We start from the raw sequence: 21,975 nt of genomic DNA, 5'->3' as shown, positions 1-21,975 counted from the left end.
CCTTATATACAATTTAAAAACCATTAAAAGGACCTTGTGCAATATTTGACCACTAAATGTCCCTGTGCAACCAAAAACGAGTGCTAAAAAGCAGAAGGGAGAATACAAACTACGCGGACTAAAAGGGACCAAACCACAGCATTATGTTTCAAAATAAAAAAGAAGATTAAAGAAAGAAAGAAAAAAAATGGGAAAAACGACAGAAAATAAATAAAATAGAAAAAGAAACAAAGAAAGAGCAAAACATAAGGGGGAAAAAAACGAGAAAAACAAGACAAAGAGAGAAAAAAATGGAAAAAAAGAAAAAAGGGAAAAAAGTAGAAACCTGAGAAAAAGAAAAGGGGAAAGAAGAAAAATGAGGGGGAAATAAAGAAGAAATGGGGGAAAGGAAAAATCATGGGGGAAGAACGAATAAGGGGAGAAAGAACAAAAAAGAAGAAAAAGAAAGAAGAGGGAAAAAAAAGTAAAGAGGTAAAAAGGAAAGAAAGAAAAGGGTGGAAATGGAAAGAAAAGACAGGGTGGAGGAAAATTAAAAAAGGAAAACCAAAGGGTGAAAAAGGAAAAAGGGGGGAAAGAAATAAAAAATAAGAAAAAGAAAGAAGAGGGAAAAGTAAGTAAAAATGTAAAAATGTAAAAAAGGAAGGAAAGAAAAAGGGGGAAAGAAAATAAAGGGGGGGTAAAATGAAAACGGGGAGAGAAAAAAAGGTGAAATAAATGAAAAAATGGAATAGGGGAAAGATATAAATCAAATAAATTTGGGGAATAGAAGAAAATAAGGGGGATAAGAAAGACAAAATGGGGCAAAAGAAAAAAAAGAGTGATAAAGAATCAAAAAAGAAGAGGGAAAAGAAACCTGCAAGTTCGAGACCCGTGTCTTACATCAGAATGCAAACCTAAAACTAAAACTGATAACTCCTAACTCCCATCTGATTGCTATAAAAAAAAGTCACAAAATTAACATTCAACAAAAATTGATCATATTCGGGTGGGCGGAGTTGGTCTGGTGTCGGAGAGGAAGCCCATCCGGAGGCGGACCTCCGCTGCCGCCCGGCGCTTCCTAGCGGCTTCCTTCGCGTTTAATCGGGTCAGCTCTGGTTTTCCTGTGTCGATTGTTCCACTTGCTTCCACAAAAGAGAAAACAATTTTCCTGCGACCCATTGGCCAGCAAGCAGCATTTTAGAGCATCATCAACAATTCTTCCCTTGTCTGCAATACATCCCCTCCGCCCCCCTTTTCCCTGATGGTATACACATTCAGTGCCAATAGTCGTGTGTCCATTAAAGCAGGGGTCTCAAACTTGCAGCCTGATGGGCCAATTTCAGCCTTCAGCATGATATTTTGAGGCACCTACCTTAACTCCTTACCAGTCCTGTAAAATTCACCCAAAATGCCAATCAAAGATGTATCTAAAGTGAACTGAATGCTGTTCTTGAACCGTTGGTCAATATGGATGGCTTTGGTCTCTTGAAAATTAACACTCAGAAGTTTTGTCCCAAACTGAAATAATTACAAATAATAACAAGTGCTAGTAATCTAAATGGGAACACACAGAAATAGATGTTTTTTATACTCGCCAGAATTTTTTTTTGTAATCAAATGCCTGCAGAAAACTTTAGCCTGGACATCTTAGCTGAAAAACAGGCGAGTGAACAGCTTGACACCTTACCTGGTAACTTTGAAAAATCTGAAAAAAAAAAAACATTTTATTCTACGTATTTTCTAATGGTAGGTCTAGGCGTTTCCTAAAGTGGTCATTTGACAACCAGATTACAGCCTCAAAACCTTTGCGATCGTGTAATTTACTGTGGCCATTTTTTCGACATTGTGAAAGAGTTGTAAATGTTTGACTTGCCTTTCCAGAAGTCAGTCCATGATAATCCACGTAAAAATTGACCCCCGGGTTGTATAAACGAGTTTTTTTCCGGCTCTTATTTTAATACAGCTCGTAAAATTGCGTTAAGTTACGTTGGGAATTTAATTGGCTAACCAATGTATCAATCCACATTTGAATCAGTCACTATTGGCTAAAGATTTTTGAAAACCGATGTACTGTAGGTGATGACTTTTTTTTCAATACAGGCCCTGGTAGGTGGTCACAGGCTAAGGAGCATAAAACAAGCTTGCAATAGGCCAAGAATAGTGTCAATCAAAAGGTAATATATTGGAAGTCATCTGCTCAGTCTGTTTATTTTTAAAGGGGAGTTATGGAGCCAAACAGACAGATTACGACTAATATTGTCAAATAATGCAGTGATGATTATAGGCGAATTGTTTTTACCTGTTGGCAAAATTGTGTGTTTTGGAGTACATATTTTACACGATTGGATTGACTGGACTTTTGTGTATGTCCCCACACCATATTTTTGGGGATTCGTGTCATGAGTAGAAGTTCCCAGCGATTTTGGGTGAGCTATCCCGTTTTTATAGTTTTCTGGTTTTGTGTTTCAGACTAATCGTGATGTTTCTGTGATGAGTATATTGTGAAATTCATCATATCTTGAATCCCAATAATTTAGGCTTTCCAATGATATGTGGTATGCTGACTTCAGGGACTTGTGACATCCATCGTACAGACACAACTTTGTCAACTTTCCGACGGCTCGCCATTAAGGGGTCAAAACAGGGGTCTCAAACTGGCAGCCTGGTGGGCCAATTGTGGCCCTCAGCATGATAGTTTGAGGCCCATGCCTATATCTAGATCAATAAAAGTTTAACCCAGTGATTCTCAACATGATGGCTGACAATTATTACAGCTCCTTCTAAGTCAAATCAAGTCATGTAGATTTCTATAGCCCTTAATCCCAAGAGGTCTCAAAGGACTGTACAGACAATACACAACCTATTCTTGTTGTATCATGTGATTTAAGAGTGCACACAATTCTGTTGTGACACTGAGCGTTTTAATAGCACTTTGGTCCGGCAGAGAGTGCCAGGACCGTTTTAATGAATTGTTATCTTACATTTTTTCCCAATCTTTTTTTTCTTCTAATTCAACATCATTACAAACAAAACCGGCATGAAAATTTCAACTTTGTAGTGTTTGACTGTTTCATCGTGAAACAGAGAACGATTTTCAAGTGAACAGAAAGTGCTGCAGAGGTACAGTGAAAACAAATAAGAAAATAAGTCAATCAAAACATAAAGTATAAAATAAAAAACAATAATAATTATAAAAACACTACATAAGAGTCAGATTCTTAAGCATATTATATATGATTTTCAAATTAGGAATGTTTATATATAATATCATATGTAAATATAATATATATAATATTCAAAGATTTAACCCAAAAAACAAATTTGTTTGAAAAGTGGGTTTATTTTTGTCTATAGTTTTGGGGGGTAAAAATGCTACACACAAAATGACATGTATTGCTCTTTCTTTATTGTTTTGTATAAGTCTAAGTGTAATATAATCTTTGGATAAGATCTTAACAAAAGAGTATCTTATATATTTGTAGTTGTATATTTTCCTCATGTTGAGATTTTTGAGTTTTTCCTTGCCCTCATGTAGGTTTTAGATCAGGGGATGGTGTAATAATAATCTGTGGTTTGCAATAATCTGTGGTCTGTGCAGCCCTCTGAGACTCTTTGTAATTGAGAGCAATACAAAAAAACATGACTTGACTAGACATATTTGTATGTATTGTTTATTGTCAAGTTAATTGACAACAACTTGGATTTTTAAAAATTGTTTTATATTTTGAAATATTATTTTCACTTGTTACTGCACAATTTTTCCATTCGTCCAAAATTTGTATTTGAATAAAGTGGGAATTAAAAAATGTCTTTAAGAAATACGATTGGCTGATTAATCGGAAAAAAAAAAATCGACCGATTCATTGATTATGAAAATACTTGTTAGTTGCAGCCCGTCTCAATCTATTCAAAATCAATGCAAATGTCTTTTTTTTTTAATGCACTTTTATGTGATAGTTCATTGTATTTTTATCATCATTTAAATCAATGTTAAAATTTAAATGCTCCCTGGTCATCCTGGAAGGGGGATCACCATTTGTGAGGCCCCTTCTCAAGGTTTCCTATTTTGCTCGTGCTAAGGTTTAGAGTTTACCCTTACCCTCATGTTGGGTTAAGATCAGGAGATGGTGTAATTGTAACCTGCGCAGTCTTTTGAGACATTTTGTGATTAAGGGCTTTACAAATAAATGTGACTTGACATGCTTTTTATCACTATGATGCGCGAAGTAATACAAACTGTTCCTTTAAGAAAAGTAACATTTACATTTTAACTATCAAGAATATTTTTTACTTGTAAAACTCTTAAAAAAGAAGAAAAACAACAAACATAATACACAACCCCAGCAAGGCAACACCAACACACACACGGATACACACCGACCCCCCATTGGCTCCACTCTCGGGAGCGTCTATTCGGGGCTCGAACTGTCAGCACTGAAAAATCTGGAGCAGTGTTGTTTACAAACAAGTCTTACAGACACAATCTTATGGCACAAAAAAACTACCAAAACATAGTTTAAAATTATGTACGAAATGAACTATTCATACTGTTTGTTGTTACAAAAATATATATCATTGGAACGTTCTGTCTCAAAATGTGACCTGAATCCTGCTATACTGTATTTGAAAATACAGTAAACCCTCGATTATTGCGGTTACTCGGGACAAAAACCCTCTAAAAAAAAGAGTACTTGCAAAGTTTGCAAAGAAGACCTTTCTTTAGGGCTGCATGATTAACCGAAATAAAATGGATATCACAATGTGACGTAGTGCGATAGTGTCATAGTTCTAGTTTGTCATTTGAGTGATGGAGTGTTTGGCAAGCAAGAATTGTCACATTTTGTAATTTTAAACAGAGCTGGCCAATCAGAAGCAGGTTTTAATGGCACCAACCAAAAAAGCCGGGGCAAACTTTGCAAGACGTGTGTGCACGACTTTGATTGACTGGGGCGGCAGTAGCTCAGGAGGTAGAGCGATCGTTTTAGGATTAAGGGATCCCAGTTCGAATCCCGGCTTGTCCGTGTTACATGCCGAAGTGTCCTTGGGTAAGACACTGAAACCCCAATACCCCCAATAAGCAGGTTAGCGCCTTACATGGCTGCAGAGATCACGGCCGCTATTGGGAAATGTGAAGCACAATGTAAAGCGCTTTGGGAAGTCATTGACTTGAAAAGCGCTATATAAATGCAGATCATTTCACTGAGAGCTTACACCAGCCTGACAGCCGGACGCAGAACTGGCCACCAAAACAATCGCGAAAGCTCGTACCTTTATATTCAAATCGAAATTGGATTCAGAGGGAGAAAAGTGCAAAGAAAACCTGATCACCGGCGGGTGCTGCCTGGATTTTTAACGCGTCCGGAAATTGAGTGAGGCGGCGTCGAAAGGGAAGGCTAACAGCGAGGCTAACAACTCTTACGTCACCACTGTTGAACATGGTTGGTCACCAACGCCAGATCCATTACCCATGAAACGGCCAACTTGGAGCTTCTACTTGTGGAAAACCGCTACTTTTGTGACTGTATTTTAATCAGCACAAAGACCTTGCAGAAGTAGTGGTTACCTGACACTAGCGTGTAGCTTGCCAGCCACTATCTAAATAGCTTTCTTACACTGAAAGGAGTAGCCCTCCAATTTCTTTGTCCTTTTTTGTAATGACAAAAAAGACGATTTAATCAACTGCCATTCAGTTTGTATTTGTAGATCTATAGTTTTTTTCCAAATCGAGCAGCTCTACTGTGCAAGTCATGGCAGTAGCTCGGTGATGCACGTACATTTTAAGAGAACAGCCGGACAGTTGAACAAAATGGAGTCTGACTCCCCTTAGTAAGATTCAAGTAACAATCAGGCCAATGCAGTTTTGATGACACGCATTGTACATTTTTTACGCGTATATCTCACTTTAAAAGAGAGTATGTTATATAAAATATGCATTTTTCATTGAACCCATGTGTTTATTATCATGTGTTGCATAAGTAAATCAACTTCATGCTAAATTTAAGAAGAAATACAATTATTCTGCTTATTTGACTAATTGTTTTAATGGTTACTGACTCGTCAACAACTAAAATAATTGTCAGGGGGGGTTGTTCTTGTTCATCTTAGAAATTACCCATTTCACTTAACTGACTTGAGCACATATTTAAGCAATAAAAAACTAAAGACTAAATCTCAATATATCATACAAACAATTCCACTGGCACATTTCTAAGTATCACTGCTCCATTGAATCAGTCACATCTCAAAGTGAAGCAAGGCACACCAGTGTCAATTGAACATGCGAGGCCAAAAGATTTTTATTCGCTGAAAAGCAGATAATAAGGGACTGAAAAGCCATAAACATGCGTGGGTTGATTCACTTTAGCAGAATTAGTGATATCCAAATATTCTCCATGTTATACAAGCTGCAGCCTTATCATTAATTGTTCTCCATTGTGCATTGTTTTGATTTTTCAACTGTTCTTTCGAATGGGTCACACTGTGGCACTTGTATCCAGATGATGTCATCATTATTTTCCTAGTCATCAGGCTGCCAAGCACTTTGGTCGATTGACTTGCCCGGATATGCAGCCAGACGACTGGCAGTGCTGATATAGCCGTTGTTTGAAATGATACTTTGTCTCCATCTTGCGGTGGGATGTTTTTACAATTGTATTTACTTGTATTTTTTTAAGGGGAAACCCGTAGTTTCTGTGATGGCACCGTATCACCGTAGTGGGTTAAAGAAAACCATACTCATTACAGCAAAACCGTAGTACTTGGCAGGTATGTAAACATGTCCACCTTTTGACTCAAGTACAAATATTGGATTGTGGCCAGATGGTTGCTGTCGGTCGCCTGTAGATGCCCCGGGGACATGTCTGTCCAACATCAAAATGTACACGGACTCAATTACAGTGCCACTCCATTGTTGTACTGACCTTGGAGTAAGCACCGCTTGGGCAACGACACACGCAGAATAGTAAACCGGTTTCTAGGCCAGCTAACGCACATTATTGTTGCAAGACTTTGGAATGACCCACTTCTAGGACTGTCTCATATTTGCCTGTCATCGCCTTCATGTGTGTTTTATGACCTCTGGATTTGTTGTTCATAATGTGAAAGGAGGAAGACACTGTCAAAGCTAATCATATTTAGTTAATTGTGTATTTCTCTGTCTTCTCTTGACTGCTGTTTTGTACCATTTTTGAACCAAAAGATATGACATCGTTCGTTATTACTGCGCATGTGCGAACTTTGAACCGTAGACGTATGTGTGACGTCATTGATACTTTCTGCGCATGCGCACGCTTTTTGAACAAAACCCGAATGCACCGCGGGAAACTTGTGAGACGGTGAGACTTTTGAATCCGTCCTCCCACTACGTAGTGAATAAATTCTAAAACTACATTTGCCTCTCTTACTGATCACTCCAGTTTAACCTATTACGAAAATATTAACCCTAACATTTTGGTGCCGTGACCCGGATGGTACGTAGTATTTTGAAGTTGAAAACGAAAACGAAAAAAAAAAACAATCAATTCTACCGCGTAGTCTAGAACAAAGGAAACCCTTCAAAGTCCGCGTCACCGTCAACGAACCAGGATGAAGTGATCGGTAAGAGATGCATTTCTAATATAAAAATTTGGAATAATTCTAAGAACGAAGCCATTTTTTATAAAAAGATAAAGTTGAATTGGCCACAGAAGAGTGATCATAGTGTTGACGGGCGCCATATGTGGGCTTGAGAAGCCATTACAAAATCTTAGCTAAGTAAATACCCAAAAGGAATCAGAATAAAATACGAAGTATTTTAAATACTCAAACTTTTTGTTTGAGACGGTTGTATTGATTGCCTCGGGACGGAAATGTCGACACTAACCCCAAGCGTGGGGACGGTAGAATGGGAAAGAAAAGTAAGGGGGAGGGGTACAGAGACGACCCCCCACTTTTCCCATTGTCCTTTTTTGAAAAAAAGGACGGATCCCTCTGTGGTTATATAAAATAAAATAAGGTTTAAGTAAACTGCATGGCTTCATAAAAAGTGTACACGGTCTAAAATTAAACTAATTTTGTGTGGGCCCACTCTGTCTTGTCAAATGTTTTATGTTTGTTCAATGTGTAAATGTTTGTATTCTTTCCTATATTCTTATTCTTCCTGTCTTATATGTTTGTGCTGGCTTTTAATCGGCCCACGTAACTGAAAAGAAAAAAAAATATAGAAAAATACGAAGATTATTGCCGCAAACGAGAGAGCGCGCGCATTTTTAAAAGGAAAAAAAAAGGAAGCGAAGTGCACATTGCAACGAGAGAAACGTTTTTTTTAAGAGTAAGACGATTTAAAAAATGTTGTTTTTGGGTGGAACCGAGAGCACATTGCGTTAGGAATCGAAAACGTTCGTTTTTGGGGAAATCGGCGTTTGACGCTAAGGGTGTTCAACATAACGCCTGCGGGCCTAAGGGGTTCCAATAAAAAAAATTTTTTTCGGTCCAATTTTTTTTTTTGTTTTTTCAATTGGAAAACGATAAATTTAGGTGTGATAAGTTTAGAAAACTTATGTTTGAGTTATTTTAGATGCGTTAAATGAAGTTAATGCCAGAATAACACTTACTAAAGATACAATAACAAAAATAAAGATAGAATATTCCGGTTTTCAGTTCTAAATTAGAAAATTAAGGACTGTAAAGACGGGGGAAGTATCAAATTGAGCAAATTGGAATGGATAAAAGTTATTGCCAAATTAATACAAAACAATAAAAAAAAAAAATTTTATTCGATGAATTTTTTTTGTTTCTTGATTTTTTTTTATGTATTTGGGTTTGTGTATTCTCAACTTTGAATATTTTTTTATATATATAAATCAAGGATTACAAGAATAGAAAGAAAATTCTATTTGGTTCATTAACTTTTTATGAAACTAGGGTTTTTTTTTTTTGTTTTTCTCTTTTTGGTTAAAGGAAGAAAATGGGTCAGACCAATAGGAAGTTGTTAGATGATCCAGATGTGAAATTTATGAGTGGAAGAGACAGTGAAAGTTTGAAGTATTTGAAGAAATGGCTGAAGAAAGGTTTCAACTACAAATTAAAGGAAATAGGCACGAAGATCAGATTGAAGGCTGAATTAGTTCACGAAAGGAAAGAAAAGATGAGGAAAGGAAGAGACACAAGATGTGGACTGATCAGAGCGGAAAAAGAAGAAAGGATAATGCAAGTAAATAAGAGTTGGTAGAAGGAAGTGGAATACAAGTAAGAGAAAGAAGGAATGTAAAAGGGAAAAGTTATTTAAAGAAAAAAATAATTCGCTGAAAATTGGATATGAAAAACTTGAGACAAAAGTATGAAAAACATCACATTAGTGTTTTTGGAGTTCCTGTAGGGTCTTGAAAACACTATATAAATGCAAACCATTTATAATAGATTAGAATATACCTTTACCGACATAGTTACAAAATGGGTTGACATATTGTGACTGACAATGAAATTTGGCATAACAATCCATCTTCAAAGTAAGGTAAAGGAACAGAGAAAATAAGGTTCTAGTTATAATTGAAACAATATTTACACAAAAATAATTGCATGTAAGATGTTACATACAATTGAGGTTTGTGTAATATGCATTTGGTGAATAGACATCACAGCAAAGAAGTTGTCAGCATTGTGCAAAACATGTGACAGTATTTTTATAGATAAGCTATACAAATTAACGGAAATTATTTAAAGGGTGAAAATCTAATTGAAGGCAAATGAACATAGATATACTATCGAACACTACACTATTTCGTTGCCATAATGGAAAATATTATAGACTATAGAAAAATAGTTGGAACCATCATGAAAACACTACAAAGGACCTAAGGTAAAGTATGATTTTACAGCAAAAGTGTTGCACTAACAATGTTTTGAGTTCTAGAATTTTGGTTCTTGTCTCATTTGGACTCAACAACCCGCTGAGGAGAAAATGGGAGAAAATGGGATCAGCGAAAGGTAGCACAAATAATATGATGAAGATATTCCATGTGATGAACAATGGTAAGTGAAAAACCAATTTTTATGATATTAAAGGAATATGTCATCAATAAAGGTGTTACAGGTGAGAACCAGAAAAGTTTTGTGTTCATATTCGGCCGGTATGAACCATAACTATGACAAGTAGATCTCATGTTGTTGGAGTCCATCACAGCGACCATCGAGCAGCGATTGGAGGACACCCTGAACTGGTTGCAAGCCAATTGCAGGGCACACAAAGATACACAATTCACTAGCTCATTCACACGTAGGGACAATTTGGACCAGCCAGTCCACCTGAAATGCATGTTTTTGAATGGGGTAAGTAATCCGGATAGCCGGACGGAAACAATGAGATCATGCAGGCTCCGCACAAGAGCCAGTGGCTGGCTTGGAACACACACACCTGTTCCCAGGTCCTTAATAATGCCGCACACGTGCTGGCCAATGCGCCACCGTGCTGCACACACATATATAATATATATATATATGAAACAATTTTAATACTGAACTATCAATAATGATAATATGATAGGGATTTTGAATTCCCTGTACTAGCTTGCTAAAAGATTTATAGATCTTGGGAGAGATCTAATAACCCCTGAAATTAAGTGATACAAAGATATCTGCGTATTCATTCAGTTTTGATCATCAAATTATTAATTTATTTTCTGCATTTGTTGATGGTAATTGCAAATAACAGGCTTGTCTTTTTTCCACTTTTCTACTTTCTGTACTTCTCTCTTTAACATCTTAGTAGTACATAATTCGTGATATCAATCATCAAACCAAATGAGCCGTAAAAGCAAGCTCTCTTTGATGAATTGAACGAGGAAAAAAGCAGTTTGTCTAATAAAAAGACTGACCTTCACTCGACAAGAATTACCAACAACAATGACGTAATCTCGAAGCGACGAGATCTCGTTAGCTAAGATCGGCGTGCAGGAAAATAAAACTCGTATATAACAAAACCAAATTAACGATTAGGATTGTAATGTGTTAAATCTTTGTTAAAGAGTAACTAAATGATAATGACAATTTAAAGGGAAAAAAGTTGCGTCCCCAGCATAAATGACGTGGGGAAATGTAAACAATGAGTGTATAATACAAGATAACTATACAGAATAGTTTAAAAAGAAAGAACATTTGAGTAACCAAACTAATCATTTTTTGTTGAAGATGCGAATAGCAAAGGGTAATAACTTTAAGACATGTAGTTTTGCTCCTGATAAAGCAGGGACGAAAAAAGCAATGAAGATGACTGGAAAAACGTCCATAATTTTAGTGTTCATCTTCTCGTTCGTAAATGGACAAATTCAAAAGAGGCGTAATATGTAAAGGTTATTTCCTTAGTTGTTCTCGTATTCAATAAGAGATTACTCTCAATAGGTCATTTGAACCATTTCAAATAATCAAAATTTTGAAAGAAGTTTGAAAATGACGACAAATTAACACAAAAAAGAATTGGAGACTAGAAATCATAACGTAGCTGAAGCTATTTCAGTCACTGAATCTATTTTTTTTCTTTTAAACAGGAAAAAAAAGAAACAAGTATTAAGTCGGACCAGATCGTTAATTTGCTTAGCTTTAATCACAAGGGATCTCGAAAGGATGCTTAGAACGAAGACTAGTGCGTAGAAACAAAGATTGTTGCGCAAAATAAAAGATAATGAATAAACAAAATAGATACACTCAACAAGATAATTGTATTGTTCTATATTGAATCAATAACAATAGATTGATTATGGTTACAGAGAGAAGAAAATACAATTAGAGAAGTTATGACATTAAGTTCGATTTGGCATTTTTTGAGAATTTTTTGTTGATCTTTTGAGATTTTTGATGTTTAGTGTGAGGATTTGGAATTTTGACAAATTTAGCCCAAAGGAAATTGGGAGGACAATTGATTACACACTGAATTTTTTTAGAATGAGTGTTACGATTGACAAGTGATAAACAAATGTATAACAAATACTGACTTATGGTTTGGTTAAGTTAAAAGGAAACGGTTTCTATGGAAGAGCATTTTTAGAAGACAATGAGAAACTGATCAATCTTGAAAAGGGTCATAGGAAATAAAAGTAAAGGACTAGTTGATTTCGAGACATATCATGTTAATTTAAAAATAATTGCATAGGTAATAAATGGATAGAAATTGATTAAACTAAGATAATGTCTACTAGTACTTAAATTTAGAGAAAAATTTAAGACATGGAATAATCCGGCCAATTTACTAAAAAAATCCCACTACATAAACACAATGGAATTAACGAGACTCTTAAATGCCAGTGAATTCCACAAAAAGACTCTTTCTTTTTGAAAGTCCATTTACTCTTCAAAGGACATACCACCCTGTCAAAAAGAAATCATGGACAAAAATCATTTGCTGAAAGAGCCAAAGACATCAGTCATCCATTATCTGCGCCGCTTATCAACAGCGAGGCCAAGGGAGTGAGATGGAGCACATCCCAGCTACGCTCATCAACAACGACATCAAGGGAGTGATGGGGCACATCCCAGCTGCTTTTCAGACAGCTAACAGGAGATTCCTGCAGTCGTTACCAGTGAAATTGACAAAAAAGTCAATAAAGTCATTTTGTGTTTGACATGGACACATTTTTGAAAAACTATTTTTGATGGGCCAAAAGCAACATTCAAATGGTGAATGAAATGTGGAATAAGCAAATCAAAAGACTGAAAGACAACAACATTCAAGAATGCGTCTGCTTGAAGTTATATAGTCTTGTTAATACAAAGTGTAAATGTATTTGAGGAAGATTGATAAATTCATCTTGCAAAATTATAAATGTGTCTGATTTCACTCCTATTCATAGATTGTGAACTTAGGTTTTAACTCAGGGGGGAACATTGAGACATTCCGTAAAATATAAGTTAAAACCTAGTTTTTTCCGAAATTGATGAAAAATTGTCTTCTGAATAAGCTCTCCATATAACTGTTTTTTGAGATTCAAATTGCGAAATTTGGACGAATGGAAAAATATTACACAAAAGAAATGTTGTAATATTACAAAATTTACAATGTTTATCAAATTGATTAACAAAAATCAATTTAAATAACCATTCACCATTAGAAAATCGCCCACATTGAGAACATTTTGGGATGGTATTTTTCATTTTTGGTAAAATCATTCACTTTGAGCGTGAATTATCTGCTTTCTTTGCAAAATACTGTTATTTTATCTGAAATTTACTTACTGAAAAGATAATATATAGGTTATGATTTTTACAAAGGGTGAATCATAACAATAAAAACGTCTTTTCTTGGGTTAAACTGATAATTTAACAGTCTATCCTGGTCATCTGCCTCGAGGGGAATGGCCAACAGCAAGATAACACATTGAAAATCAAAAGAAAATGCAAATAAAAAGTGCATACAATTTTTTTTCTCGAATGTGGTCAATCTACAAAAGAGAACACTCAAATCAGGGTAAATGATTCTGACAAGGATAATGGTTAAACTGATTCAGTGACTGGATTTAGTGAAAAAGCAAAATTTGAAATTTAGAACTGACAATTTAAAAAATAAATTGTTTATCTTCGAGTTAGCATTTTGGGATAGAACGCTCAAAATGGATAGGGCATCTTATAGTGGGGATTTTGATTTTCACTTATAATAATATAAAGACAACTTGAGAAAATATACAAATCTATAAATGATTTTTTTTTAATTTGTTTTGAGCCATGAAGTCTCAACAGGGGGGGAGAGTAAATTATGGATAGCACAATCTAATTAATAAAAAAAAAAATTAATTAAGTCCTGACTATCCTTTTTTCCCCATCTATAGCTTTCCCTGAATATTCAGTTCTATGGTATTGATTTATGCTTCTCTCATCCATACAGAAGGTGACCCCTGCTGATCAGATGATGGAGTTCTGTCAGCCCACAGGGAGCGTCAAACCTAACTTCTTTCCAAGGACAGCGGTCAGGATTCTGGGGAGTGTGCTAGCACTTGCGCCATCAACTGTGTCTCCTACACACGTCCGCCTCGACGCAGGAGGCTGTTGTCATCTCAGGGAAGAAGCTAACTTGCCAGATCCGAAAAGAGCAATCCAATGTGGACAACTGGATGGTGTCATCTCATCTACAAGCAACACATCATCACGCCAGGAGGTGTGGGGATCCTTACGGTGCCCATGCCCATGAAAAACAGCATCAAAAGCTGCCAATAGTGCCCTAATCTATTCTTCGGAAAGAATAGGCATTAGATTCTACAATGATATCTAGAGAAATGGTCGTAAAAGTACCAAAATGAGAATCCTAACAACTGAGGGAAGAAACGAGATTAGGTTCAATTTCTTCTATCGTAATGTTGAAAATTTTGGACTTTGCGGACTGCTTTGTTACATTGGTATCAGTTCCCATACACCAAATTTAAGTGGACTTAGACAGCATTGTCTAAAAGGACTTATCCCTAAAGGGAAACCTCCCCATTGCACACGCGAAGATTTGAGCGGGTAAGCTAATCGAGTCCCGTTCACCAAGTCATCCAGGCCCTGTGGAGACCAACGCACAGCAAGGGTTTTTTGTTTTGTGTTTTTAGCTAACGCACATTACTACTACATTTCCTAGTATAAGAAACACTCTCGACCTCATGAAAATGAGGTGGGAGGAGGGGAATTTTTTCCTTTACGAAGGTTTTTCGCCCCTCCACGAAACTAACCTGTTGTATTTCTTAATGATGTGTTAACTTGAAAATCTCTGGTATTATCACTGATATCCTTCGAAATCCACAACAGGGGGGAAATGTCAAAGCTAATCATATTTAGTTAATTGTGTATTTCTCTGTCTTCTCTTGACTGCTGTTTTGTACCATTTTTGAACCAAAAGATATGACATCGTTCGTTATTACTGCGCATGTGCGAACTTTGAACCGTAGACGTATGTGTGACGTCATTGATACTTTCTGCGCATGCGCACGCTTTTTGAACAAAACCCGAATGCACCGCGGGAAACTTGTGAGACGGTGAGACTTTTGAATCCGTCCTCCCACTACGTAGTGAATAAATTCTAAAACTACATTTGCCTCTCTTACTGATCACTCCAGTTTAACCTATTACGAAAATATTAACCCTAACAACACTACGTGGGTTTTGCTGCGCCAGGTTTTCTAGTCCTACTTCTCCATGCTTGGGTCCTAATCCCAAGGTGACACTTAATTATGATTTTGAAACTACTTAGGAAATGTTAGCATATGTAGAACTAATGTTCGACGTTAAAAGAAATAGGCTTAATTTAAACCTTGAACAAAAACACACACACAGAGAGAGAGAGAGAGAGAGAGAGAGAGAGAGAGAGAGAGAGAGAGAGAGAGAGAGAGAGAGAGAGAGAGAGAGAGAGAGAGATTGAGATTGACATCTGGATGAATAGCTATCCAGATCAACATCTCGATTGATCGATATCTAGATCGACATGAACGGATCAATAGATATCTATGTAGATAGAGCGATAAGCTATCTAGAAAGATAAAATGATATATATCTAGGTAAATAGATATCAAGATATATATCGAGATAAGATCAATTGGAATCTCGATAGAAAGATAAATAGATAAATTAATAAACAGATATATTGAAAAATTGAAAGTTATATCTAGATTGATATATATCTAGATTAAAAGATATCACGAGAGATATCTCCATAGATAGATCTAAATAGATATCTCAATCAATAGATATCTTGATTGATAGATATCTATGTGTCTAGAGAGATAGATTGATATGAACGCCATAGATGAACACCATACTGTTCCTTCCTCAATAGTTGAAGGTCAAGGCTTAATTTAAACCTTGTGATTCTGCTCACTTCAACCCGGATGGAGCAAAGTGACTGCTGCTAGCAGCGGCCTCTTTTTCTTGGGTTAGCGAGGTCATGTGTGGTTCTTAACGCAGGGTGGGCTATTTACAGATACAGCCCCCTCCCCCGCCCCCTACCAAGTCACTGCTATTCTACAAGCCCCTCAGGCGGATCCGCTGCCACAAAGCTCCATGTAGTGCGCAGTCATGCAGACAGATGGAGAGACTATTCAGAGCATCCATCTATGTCCTCCATAACTGCGACATATTTAACCACCACCCCCACCACCAAAACCTTTTCCAGAAGAATATTTTTTACTTCTGGCAAAAGGAGATATGATAAACTCAATCTGAGGGAGATTTTTAAAACCCTTTGTTGACCAAGTATCATACAGGCTGTTTGGAACTTTTTTGTTTATTTGCCAATGAAATACTCAGAAATCATGTTATGAGGTATTTCTTTTGGCCCCCTTTTTTTCCCAGGACAACCCATACTTTCAATATCCAGCCATATATATACTGTATATATGTTTTGAAACAATGTAATAACAGTTAAAAATAGTCATCAGTAGCCCAATTCCTTGACCGTAGTCAATCAAAACTAATAAAGTAATGTGAAAAGGATTCAAATGTTTCTTATTGGTAACAGATAACAAAAAGTGCTTTACAAAATGCTCTACTAAATTTGCCCTGTCTGTGTATTGTTTTGCCTGTGATTGGTCTGTTGCCACACGTGGATGCCTGTAATATACGATTTGTGGGGTTTTTAAATAACTACTTTGAATAATTTTCATTTTTTGGTTTTAATCACCGCAAAGCCTGTCTACTCTTCGTTTGGAAACCATTTTCCTTTCAGGCCAACCGCTGCGGGGTTACAGTAATTTAAATAGCGCTTGTAAAACTGGGGCGAATATGAGTGCTAAAAAGCAAAAGGAAGAATAAAAACTACTAAAACTCCAAGTGACCAAAACACACCATTTCACTTATTTTATTCATTTATTTGCCCAGGCTTTTTGAGGTTTTTGGGTACCCATAGCAGCAAGTTATATACTTCTGTGGTAATATGTTTGTCTTATAGTGATAGATGAGGCACATAAAATGTCAATCAAAAGCAAATTTGTCAACCTAATAGCATTTTAAATAATGCATGTTTGCAAGATAGTTCATGTATATGCCTAAATCAATATTGTTTTAAGTAATCAATTAAATGTAATTTTACCACTAGGAAGCACTAAATAATACACACTGTTCCTTTTACCACTTGTTGGAAATGTGAATAAGTACCATTAAGTAAAGTAAATGTAATTTCATTCTCTGTATGTGTTTGACAAAACTCAAAAATAATTGTAACTATCCTTGAGAGATCTGCTGGTACTCGTGTCCTAATAAGTATGTGTAACCATTAAGAAGAAAAAGATAGTGTGCCAACTCAGCTCTCTTGAACAGGTTTACTCTGAATAATGCAAACATGGAAATGTTTCACTTTAGTTTCTTTGTCATATCAATCGCTGTGTAAAATGCACACTCGTGTATAACTATGATTAAAAATCTGTATTAATTTCTATTTACTTTTTTTCAACTCAAACAGCATTGTAAGAGGCAAAAGTTGTTGAATACATGCAGCTGAAATTAAAATAATTTATTGAAAACAAAATCTATGAACGCAAGATCAAAATAAAATGTACAATGTATTTATTCAATGTCCTTCAACCCCTTAACAATCCTGTAAAATTCGCCTGAAATCCCAATCCTAGATGCAACCAAAGTAAATTGAATGCTGCTCTTGAACTGTGGATAATATGGATGGTTTTTGTCCCTTTTAAAAGGTATCACTCTGAAGTCTTGTCCTAAACTGAAATAACATAACTAACATTAAGTAATCTAAGATGGAACACACAGAAGTAGAATTTTTTTTATTCATGCCTAAATGTGTTTTTGCAATCAAATTCCTGCAGAAGAGTGTACATGGGCCCCTTAGCTGGAAAATAGCTGGGACAATAGCACAAAGCAATACCTTGTCCCAATGAAAAGTTAATCTCATTTAGAAAACTAAACATTGTATTTTACACATTTCTTTAGGGGTATATCTAGGTATTTTTTCAATATATCAATATATAGGCCCTCATAGACTGAGGACCGTGAAAAAAAAGCTTGCAACTGGTCGAGAGTAGTGTCAATCGAAGAGTCAGAGGCTACGGCCGTATTGGAAATCATTTTACAAATTTGTTTACTTGTAAGAAAAATGAAAGGGCGATGCAAATGGATTTCAAAAAGGATCAGCAAATGATGCAGAAATGCTTTAAGTTTGATTTTTTTCTTATCTGTCACCATTATGGTGTGTTTTGGAGTAAATATAATTAAATATAGTGAATACAACGAGACCATGTTGGTGGAGAATCATTTCTTCAGCTGACCACCAGGACACTTTATTGGTGAGCCATATTTTTTAGGTATTTTGTTTCAGAAAAATCATGATGTTTCTCTGATGAGTATATTTTGAAATACCTTGAATCGCAAGAGTTTAAGCTTCCCAATGATACGTGGCATGACGAATTTCAGTGACTGATGACATCATACAGACATGTTTTAGCCTCTCAACAGTCTACGGTGGGATCTCAGAACGCTAAGGGGTTAAAGTCTGTTTCATCATTGCATACATAAAGAGTTATTTCCCTCCTTATGCTTCTTTGTGATTATTTATACTTTTCAGAATGACTTTGTGCTTGCTTCATTCTCTAACATTCTTCTCTGGTACCGTGACTTAACAATAGTGTGATAATGAAATAAAAACGAATTCCTTTCCATATGTTATTTATACTGATAGCTGTTAAGTGCAATAAATTATAATTTCAATGTAGAGATCTGCTTCCAATTTAACATACCGTACTTGCGATCACTTTGATGCCAGGTCCTTAGCTTGGCCTTTTGGCTTTGATGCTAGTTCCTTAGCTTGGCCTTTTAGCTTTGATTTTTGCATTCCGGAGATGGAATAAGAGCTTGCTCTGTCCACTCCACGCATCGGCCCGGTATTGCAGTACCTCCGGGAACGGTGCATTCGCAATGATCGCAACAAGGCTTTAGGGCTAGGACCTTAGCTTGGCCTTTTGGCTGAGAGTAAGTGTCCCGGCTCCTAGGCTTTGTAGCGTATTATGAACTGACCGATAACGGATAATGAATAATGAATAACGAAGATAGATAAATAACCCTTAAAAACCCCAAACCCCAGTAATGATGCCAATCATGAATGGCTTTAGGGCTAGGACCTTAGCTTGGCCTTTTGGCTGAGAGTAAGTGTCCCGGCTCCTAGGCTTTGTAGCGTATTATGAACTGACCGATAACGGATAATGGATAATGAATAACGAAGATAGCTAAATAACCCTTAAAAAACCCAAACCCCACTGGTGTTCTAGTGGATAGGATTTGGCGCTTTCAGTGCCGCAATCCCTAATGATTCAGTGGATAACATCTGGTGTGCTAATAGGAGGACCTTAACTTGGCCTCTTGGCCTTGTGCTTTGATGCTAAGTCCTTAGCTTGGCCCTCTTGCCATGATCTTTGATTTTTGCATTTAGGAGATGGAATAAGAGCTTGCTCTGTCCACTCCACGCATCGGCCCGGTATTGCAGTACCTCCGGGAACGGTGCATTCGCAATGATCGCAGCAAGGCTTTAGGGCTAGGACCTTAGCTTGGCCTTTTGGCTGAGAGTAAGTGTCCCGGCTCCTAGGCTTTGTAGCGTATTATGAACTGACCGATAACGGATAATGGATAATGAATAACGAAGATAGATCAATAACCCTTAAAAACCCCAAAACCCCACGATACGTCCCAGGGAGTATGGACTAAATGCCAGGGAGCATGATTTTGCAATCCGGAGATGGAATAAGAGCTTGCTCTGTCCACTCCACGCATCGGCCCAGTATTGCAGTACCTCCGGGAACGGTGCATTCGCAATGATCGCAGCAAGGCTTTAGGGCTAGGACCTTAGCTTGGCCTTTTGGCTGAGAGTAAGTGTCCCGGCTCCTAGGCTTTGTAGCGTATTATGAACTGACCGATAACGGATAATGGATAATGAATAACGAATAACGAAGATAGAAAAATAACCCTTAAAAACCCCAAAACCCCACGATGGATTGGTAAAGTTAAACATTAACGCATCGGCCCGGTATTGCAGTACCTCCGGGAACGATGCATTCGCAATGATCGCAGCAAGCCTTTGAGGCTGGGACCTTAGCTTGGCCTTTTGGCTGAGAGTAAGAGTCCCGGCTCCTAGGCTTTGTAGCGTATTATGAGCTGACCGATAACGGATAATGGATAATGAATAACGAATAACGAAGATAGAAAAATAACCCTTAAAAACCCCAAAACCCCACGATGGATTGGTAAAGTTAAACATTAACGCATCGGCCCGGTATTGCAGTACCTCCGGGAACGATGCATTCGCAATGATCGCAGCAAGCCTTTGAGGCTGGGACCTTAGCTTGGCCTTTTGGCTGAGAGTAAGAGTCCCGGCTCCTAGGTTTTGCAGCGTATTATGAACTGACCGATAACGGATAATGGATAATGAATACAAAAGACAGTACAATAACCCTTAAAAAATCCCCCCACCTCTGGGAATGATGCATTTGAGAGTAACGGACTGTGGTTGAAAATTTAAATACTCTGCACAGCATTTTTGCAATCCGGAGATGGAATATGAGCTTGCTCTGTCCACTCCACGCATCGGCCCGGTATTGCAGTACCTCCGGGAACGGTGCATTCGCAATGATCGCAACAAGGCTTTAGGGCTAGGACCTTAGCTTGGCCTTTTGGCTGAGAGTAAGTGTCCCGGCTCCTAGGCTTTGTAGCGTATTATGAACTGACCGATAACGGATAATGGATAATGAATAACGAAGATAGAACAATAACCCTTAAAAACCACAAACCCCAACCAAAATAACTGAGGGTCAATTACCATCCTTAACAGTAGATTGTTCTAATTCCTTTTAAATGCAAGTTGACACCTGTATTTCACACCACAGAAAATTATAGGTAACGTTTGTTTACACATTTTGAGCATGGCAGAACCCAGGTACTGTAATCAGTTTATCGCAGTTAATAGAGACCAGTACTCCCCATGATTTCCAAAAATCCACCATATATATATTCCAGTTTGATGGTTTGAGCGAGGCAACAAGAGAACAAAGGCTTGCTTTTGTTTATGGAGCATCAGGAAATACCAGGACAGGCACCATGACTCTGCCAGCCCGTTTGGCTCATGTGACTGCAAGAAACGCACACAGGAGAGATTGTTTGCATGTTTGCTCCGAGGCCGGCAGATAAGAACATTTGGATAGCCAGAAATGTCAAAGCGGAGCTCACGTCTGAGAGGAGCCGGCGTGTTTGCAGCCAAAGGTGGGAGGAGGTCACATACTGTAAGTGCCAGTCACAAGTGTGACTGCAACCTTCCACATTCCTTACGCATGCAAGTTACTGAGACAAAAATCACACAGGTCTAGTTACCACACTCAAGTTCAAAGTAGTTGAGATATTGCTACTACAGTATGCATACTGGTGAAATCCCTAGGGCAGTGTTTTTCAACCAGTGTGCCGGGGCATATGAGAGGTCCTACTGAATCATACTTGTTCTCACACTTTGGCAAATACATGCACAACATTACACTTATACAGACACAGTCATACCCATGCACAAATAATACTATATTCTCTTATATAGTGGAACCTCGGTTCTCGACCATAATCCGTTCCAGAACCCTGTTCGAAAACCGATTTGTTCGATCACCGAAATCATTTTTCCTATTAAAAATAATGTAAACTGTTTTAATCCGTTCCAACACCCTGAACATCAACATCATCATGGCGGCGCCCTGTATGGCTGCGGCTGCATCTGCTAACATATAGTTAACCTAAATCTTAACGGCTGCTAATCTGACTTTTTGCACTACTGGCAGTTCTTCATAGCTTGCCACTCCTTGCACATTTGCTCTCTGCACTATTGTACTTACAGCGTTATGTTACAGTGTTAATGTTACTGTTTACCTGACTTGTTAACCTGAATGCCCATTTTGCACATCTGGTTAGCTACTCCTCTTGCACTATCGGCACTATGGTATGGTAAAATACTATACGTAGCCAGAATACAATACAACTTTTACTTATATCTGTACATTCGAGGAAACTGTGCGGGTCAGATGTATCGAC

General features: G+C 37.3%; 1 protein-coding gene and 4 pseudogenes across 2 annotated transcripts in view; 4 read left to right on the top strand and 1 right to left on the bottom strand.

Moving 5' to 3' along the window:
- The window catches only part of LOC148346939 (zinc finger MIZ domain-containing protein 1-like), a 192,139-nt gene that overhangs the window by 85,467 nt on the left and 84,697 nt on the right, over positions 1-21,975 (bottom strand). The gene's annotated exons all lie outside the window — the stretch shown is intronic.
- Positions 18,690-18,837, top strand: LOC148346945 (U2 spliceosomal RNA; annotated as a pseudogene).
- On the top strand, positions 19,263-19,427 carry LOC148346944 (U2 spliceosomal RNA; annotated as a pseudogene).
- LOC148346943 (U2 spliceosomal RNA) lies at positions 19,456-19,727 on the top strand (annotated as a pseudogene).
- On the top strand, positions 20,251-20,538 carry LOC148346942 (U2 spliceosomal RNA; annotated as a pseudogene).

Source organism: Urocampus carinirostris, chromosome 19 (assembly GCF_059441175.1).
Source record: "Urocampus carinirostris isolate Australia breed hairy pipefish chromosome 19, RoL_Ucar_1.0, whole genome shotgun sequence".
Classification (NCBI taxonomy): Eukaryota; Metazoa; Chordata; class Actinopteri; order Syngnathiformes; family Syngnathidae; genus Urocampus; species Urocampus carinirostris.
The sequence above is the reverse complement of the archived record's forward strand: the minus strand, read 5'-3'. Positions and strand labels throughout refer to the sequence as shown.